Source organism: Aedes albopictus, chromosome 1 (genome assembly GCF_035046485.1).
Source record: "Aedes albopictus strain Foshan chromosome 1, AalbF5, whole genome shotgun sequence".
Classification (NCBI taxonomy): domain Eukaryota; kingdom Metazoa; phylum Arthropoda; class Insecta; order Diptera; family Culicidae; genus Aedes; species Aedes albopictus.
In genome coordinates this window covers 224301991-224308630 of record NC_085136.1, presented here as the reverse complement: position 1 = coordinate 224308630, position 6640 = coordinate 224301991, and the positions used below count along the sequence as shown (strand labels likewise).

General features: G+C 36.9%; 1 protein-coding gene across 2 annotated transcripts in view; it reads left to right on the top strand.

Moving 5' to 3' along the window:
* Positions 1-575: 575 nt before the first annotated feature.
* Positions 576-6640, top strand: part of LOC109413271 (acyl-CoA Delta-9 desaturase) — an 83407-nt gene continuing 77342 nt past the window's right edge. Inside the window, exon 1 of one of the 2 annotated variants that reach the window (XM_029867109.2) lies at positions 576-1428. The gene's annotated coding sequence lies outside the window, so the exon portion shown is untranslated. The other variant, XM_062846313.1, reaches the window with a different exon arrangement.

The window sequence follows — 6640 nt, the reverse complement described above, 5'->3', positions numbered from 1 at the left end:
TGGATCAAAAGCAGATTGTACAATTTCGCTAACTAATGAGATTTTCAATGAAAAATAGTAATTTTTGAATGCACCAATGTGAAAATTACATATTTTTACAATAGTACAGTACAAAAAGTTTATGAATTTAATAGAGAATGTATCCTTTGTGGTTGCACCAAATTGTGTTATTTTCAAGTCGCAATTGTGCAAAGATTGAGTCTTTTCAAAATCGTCAATTATTTGCTAACAAACTAAGGGAAGCCAGTACAATTTCACTGGAGAAGGGGATTCTGTTTGACCGTACCAAGTTATCAGGCCATTTTTTCTTGAAAATATAATTAAAATCGGCTTTTTTTTTTTCAAAATGGTCCAACCATGCTCAGTTTTTGGACTGGTCCAACCATCATCATTTACCCTATCCCATTTACGCTTTCAATACACTTGGTGATCTATAATAGAGTCATTTAACAGCAATGCCGAAGTTCATAATAGTTACTCAAAATACAACTTATACCTACACGAAACTCATCGAACGGGAAAAAATTAACAAGGGTATAGAAAACCCCATCCATTAGCCAATATTCAAAACAATGCCCATAAACGAAATCGCATGTATCAGTGCATCAGAACTGGAGCTATTTGTCGTCGGTAATTGATTGTCGCCGCACCGCACATCCACACGCAATCGAAAGTATCCACCTGAAAAATGCGCGCGTGATCTCACCATCCAACAACCAACAGCCGGCAAAGAAACTCACCACTCGTCGATCGATGTTGATCTACCTGTTCCGCGCACGCCTGCTGCCGCGCCGAGGAAAATTCATTCACGGTGAACACGACGTCGTCGCGTCGAACGACGTCGTCGTCGATGCGATAATAGCGCGTCGTCGCACCGCGCCGTTTGAATTTTGGCAGCATTCTCTGCTGTGCATTGTTTTTCGAGCTGAGCACGTGCACGGTGTGCCGCCTGGCAGTCATTCGAGATCGGGGGTTCGTCGCTTACGGCAGCAGGTCTTTTAGGGGGAATCGACTTCGGTCCAGCGGTTAATTTAGATCCTTCAGTAGCAGTTCAGCAGTGTAGTGGCGCGGAAGCATTTCCTCCAGCTTTCCTCTCTCCGTATGGAACGTTGGTGACTCTAGCGTGTGATTTGAGGTTCGAGACTTTTCCGGAAAATCGGTTTTGGGATTTTGAAAGTGCGGCAAAGCTTTTCGGCGGTGTTTTGTGAGCTGATTCTGAATTGGAGTTGTGCAAGTGGTTCCGGCCGATCGGAATCAATCAAAGAAGAAAGATCGTGTTCTGGGATATCAAATCGCAGTTTGATTGAATTCGTGTGATTGGGAAAACGATGGTATTCAGTGTGAATTGAATCGAAGAAAAAAATAACGGAAAAACTAGATTTTTTGGAGGAGCTCGTGTAGTCAATCGACAAAAAAAATCCAATTCAAGTGAGTAATCGATTTACTGGCATTGGTGAAGGAAGCAAACAAACATGCAAAAAATATGAAGTGGTGGTTGATCTCGGCGAACAAGTGCTAAGGAAGAAGTTCGCGAACATACAACAAAGAAGGAGCAGCATGGTGATTCCGTCAAGAGACAGCAAAAAAATGTAGCTGGTTCAGCACAACAATACATTTGATGGAAAACCGGATTGATTATTCCAAAGGACTAAACGGATCACTACGCAGCTCCGCTGAACCAGGACTTCTTCGTATAAGCACTTTTCTAATATCTATCATTTCATTCTGAGGAAACCGTAAGTTTAATCCAAAACTATCCGTTTGACGGATCAAAAAGAAACAAAATACTCATTTCAACATTTTTTGCTAATGCGAAAAATGATGTTTGTATAGAGTCTTATCTAGGTGACAAACTTCTGCAGAATGAACAATAAATTAGTACAACGACTGTCAACTTAATTAAACTTTTTACACACTGACTGTTTTGCTGTTGCTTGTCAGCTTTGACAAAATCGAAATCCTATTAGTTCATTTATTCCCTGAAAAAGGTTCTAAACGGACCGAAACGTTGGACAAAGCCAAATAACAGCATTTTGATTTTGTCAAGACTGTGAATCCACAACAAAACAGTTTTCAACTACAGTCGAACACATCAACAACAAAACAAAATGATCGTAAAATCACGTAGGCAAAATGCCGAAAAGCGCTACTTTTCAGTACTTGATGCCAAAAAGAAATACTTCTCGGAACTTTTGCTTTAAAAAAGAAATGAAGACTTGTTTGATGAAAGGTAACGTTTTCACACATAATGATAAAAATAATGCTTCAATAGCATATTATGAAGGAATTCTCAAAATAATGCCAAGAGGATGTTTCCCCCTCGTACGGGATTTGCATATACTTAGTATTTACCTTGCTTTCCATACATTTAATATTCTTCGCGCTGGCGTAGTGCACGCTCAGCATTCCTGTCTGCGTCAAAATGACCCCAATGCACGACTAGGGTTAAGAACTCCTCCTCCCCTTTCAAAGCGTGACGTACTTTATGAATGACTCTGTAGTGCTCGGTATAACACTCTGTATTTGGAATCACTGCGCAAGATTACAGAGAAACCCTCGAAGGTATTCTTGACATCTGTATGGAAGAAGTTTTTAAGATCTATTTTCCTATGTTCTGGATGTTTTGCTTTTTCTAAAAATTTGATAATAGTTTCATAATTTTCTCCTACAAATCCTCTAGGGGTGCCCCCCAATTCTTTCAAACTTGCTTCCCACCAACTCTGCTAGTTGTAGGTCATTTCCCTGAATCCCATTCCCCAGAATGGGACATTTCCCAGAAAGCCTTTCCCCAGAATGACTCATTCCCCAGAAAGCCATTCCCCAGAAAGCCATTCCCCAGAATAGGATATTCCCCAAAATCGTTTCTATTTTCATTTTCAAATTGGTTTCGGGATAAAATTTGAGTAACCCTGATACGGGAGGTTGAGCAGCACTATGCTTGTAGTTGCACTAGTGTTTGGCTACATATACCATTACTTAATTGATTGGTGGCTTGTAATAGTAGCTGCTGACTTCATCTGAGATTATCCCTCCTTTTTCAAATTGGCTGTTCTTTCTAGTTGGTTTGTTGGAGAGCTCTTTGGCGGCCAAACTACTTACCTTTATATAAGAGATTGTTCCTTCTTATCATCAAAGGCTGTTCTTTCTAGTTGCACTATTATCAAACATGGTTAGAAGGAAAAAGATGACTGACTCTAGTTTTTTTTTCGTACTCGGTGACACATTGTGCATGCTACACTATCGCCATCTGTTGAGCGAGAAGCGCAAAAAGCATTCATTTTGCTGGGTTCAGGTTAGTGAGTAGGTACCATTTTGCTGCTAACTCAAATCACACTAAAACAGAGCAACACGAAATTGCGTCGAGTAAACCCAATTCACCTTTTTTTTGTAAATTATTCTAATGTATCAGATTTATATGGCATGTATAAGTAGAATGAATAGTATGTAGTTTTCCATTAAATATTTTTGAATGCACATTGAAATAATTACATGTATAGTTGCATCCTTCTAAGAAATTTTGAAGGTAATTTGGTCACAAGGATAAAATCCAGTGTCTGGCATCCGAAAAACTTGATTTACACAAAAGTAATCACATTCATATTATTTAAAGTAGAACTATTTTTACAAACCTATTCGTTGTGTCGAACAATGGAACATGTCGTTCATCATTTCCATCTAACCACCTTTGCTGTTATGTAGCACGGTGTCAAAATTTCGATTATTATCGAACATTCATGTACCTCAGATTTTTCTTCGGAAATGATTAGTATTTGGGCTATATATTCAGAATCGGAAAACTAGAAAATATTTCATCGGTGAAAATTTTTCCATACATTTTGTATGGGACGTTTTGTGGGCTAAAATAGTAATTATTTATTTTTAGTATGGGGAATAGCCAAAAACTCAGCTAACTCAAATTTTCCCCGATAGAATATTTTCAAACTTTGCATTTATACATTATAGCCGAAATTCTAACATTCTATGAAGAAAAATCCGAGGTACATGAAAGTTCGATAATAATCAAAATTTTGACACCGTGTGTAGTATATTCCAATTTACATAAGCACAAACTGTAACAAGTAAAAGCCTAAACTGAGGCCCAAACAACATTTTTGCAGTCTAGTGTCCTTTCGGCCTTATTATTTTTCAGTTTATGGAATGTTTGTCCTAATGAGCCACCATCTTTTTTTTTTCATTTTTCATAACACTGGTATACAATTCAACTTCATGCAAGAATATTGAACTCTACAACTTAACGTACTGCTGAAACAGTCATTCCGAGGTGTGTCCAATAGAATGGCCGACTTTTTTCATTTGAAATTTGCCTTCTTTAATTAACAGGCTGTTCTTTTGGGATATTTTGGAATTGAGAATTTCTTTTTATTGGATTTTATTCAAAGTTGAATGATAAAATGTCTGACATTAGTTACCATTCTTATAGAAATACAACCTTCTTTAAGTAAGGTTGCCGCATTTCTGTTCTTAACTCAATATTCATTTGAGATACACTGAAGAAGGCATCATTATATGAAAACCATGTCCATTTGAAAGTTATCTCATTCAACGATTTTAAATTTACCAGGACGGAAGGGTGATTTGAACCACGCTGAAGTGTTCTGATCTTCCGCTGGAGTTCGGTCAAATCACCTAAAAACTAACAATTCATCTGAATTCCCATGGAACTACTGATTCTCATATTTTTCTGGGGAATGTCCCATTCTGGGGAATAATTTTCTGGGAAATGTCCCATTCTTGGGAATGGATTTCTGGGGATTGGGTCATTCTAGGGAACTTCATTCTGGGGGATGTCATTCTGGGGAATGGGTTTCTGGGGAATGACATACAATCACTCTGCTAGCAACTAACGCAGAAACTTCTTTGTAATTTATCTAAAGATTGCTCAACCAAACTCACATAACAAGATTATAAAAGATATATTCAGCCATTCCATAGAAAAACGATATAGGGTAACGGTTGAATTTTGGACCCCTACACGCAAAAAAATCCGTTCCGATAAACGTGAACTCCCAGTCACGGCAACGGGAACTATGCATAGCAACGATAACAACAATAAAAAATGTACACCGTGAACTAGAGTTCACGTTTTCTAGAACGCCCATATTGACAGCTGGAACTAGTTCCAGTTCACGGTGTATATTTGCTTGTTCTCATATTTGCGTTTGTTTGTTCACGTTTATCAGAACGGATTTCTGAGCGTGTAGAGGACATTGGTTTGAATTTAATTCAAAATCAAGCAGATTCAGAGGGTATTTACACATAATGATGATGTTAGTATGTTCGTAAAAGCCTCCACTGTTCGTTAAAAATACCCACAAGGTCATTTCTGGTTGAAAATTTGATGAAAATAACTGATTTTTGAAGCATCACTTTCCACTGTTTTGGACACCTCAATATATTTTGGACCCTCTTCAGTATATATTTTGGACACCCGGTGTTTAAACTCGTTTGAAACTATTTTGGAAGAGTTTGCCGCTTGAATATGCTGGAACACATCCTAATTACTTGATTGACAAAGGCTGATTAGACGAACTTTGCGAAATTAATGCGCTAGAATGATAAACGTTTTTGTTTACAACTGCAAGTTTCCTCAGCACTGCAATCTCTTTTTGTAAACATGAGGCGGCACTCGCACGGCTGACGAGATTGGCAAAAAATAATTTCAAGGCAAATAAGGATATTTCCAGTGAGGAAATGATTGCTGCCCGTGCAGAGCGATCCTATTTAGCGAATGATTCTAAAAATTTCCGTCATCTCATCATTAAACCTGTGTAAGTTGTGATAATAGGACACAGGGGGTCCAAAATATATGGGGGTCCAAATTAGATTGGTTACTAGTGCATCTCCGATTGTCGTGAAACATGGTGGGCTTGTAGTTCTTCGGAAATAATTAGACCCGTATTTTTTATTCCGTCATTAGGGTGACCAATTTTCATATAGGGTGGTCCAAAAAATCAAGGTTTTTCAAAACTAAAAATTTTCAAAAAATCGAAACTTTTGAACCATCTGACCGATTTTAAATTTCTTTTTTTTTTGAAAGCCATTGAATTGTAGTTTTCAGGAAAAATAAAGAGTACTATAAAATATGCAAATATATTAGTTTTTTCACGGGACCAAAGAGGTACCCTGGTTTTTTTATTTTTATCAGAAAATTCAGGAAATTTGGTGTAACATATCAAAAAATCAGAGATGTATGTTTTTTTAGTTTTTGAGATATGATGTTTTGAAAATAAAAGGTCAAATTTTCCCATACAAGACACTTTTTTAAATTTGATTATATTTTGATTCCTTATAGTATTATGGATACCAAAACCACCAGGAATCACTTTAAAAAGCAAAACTATGCATAGTTTTATAAAACTTTGCAATTTCAAGCAATTTTAGAGTAGCTAGTACTAAAATATATGACTCTCTATATTCAAAAAATCATATCTCAAAAACAAAACAACATACATTTCTGATTTTTTGTTATGTTACGCCAAATTTCCTAAATTTTCTGATAAAAATATAAAACCAGGGTACCCCTTTTTTAGCCCCTTTAAGGTATTTTTCCTGAAAACTACAATTCAATAGCATTCAAACAAAAAACAAGAAGTTTAAAATCGGTCATATGGTTCAAAAG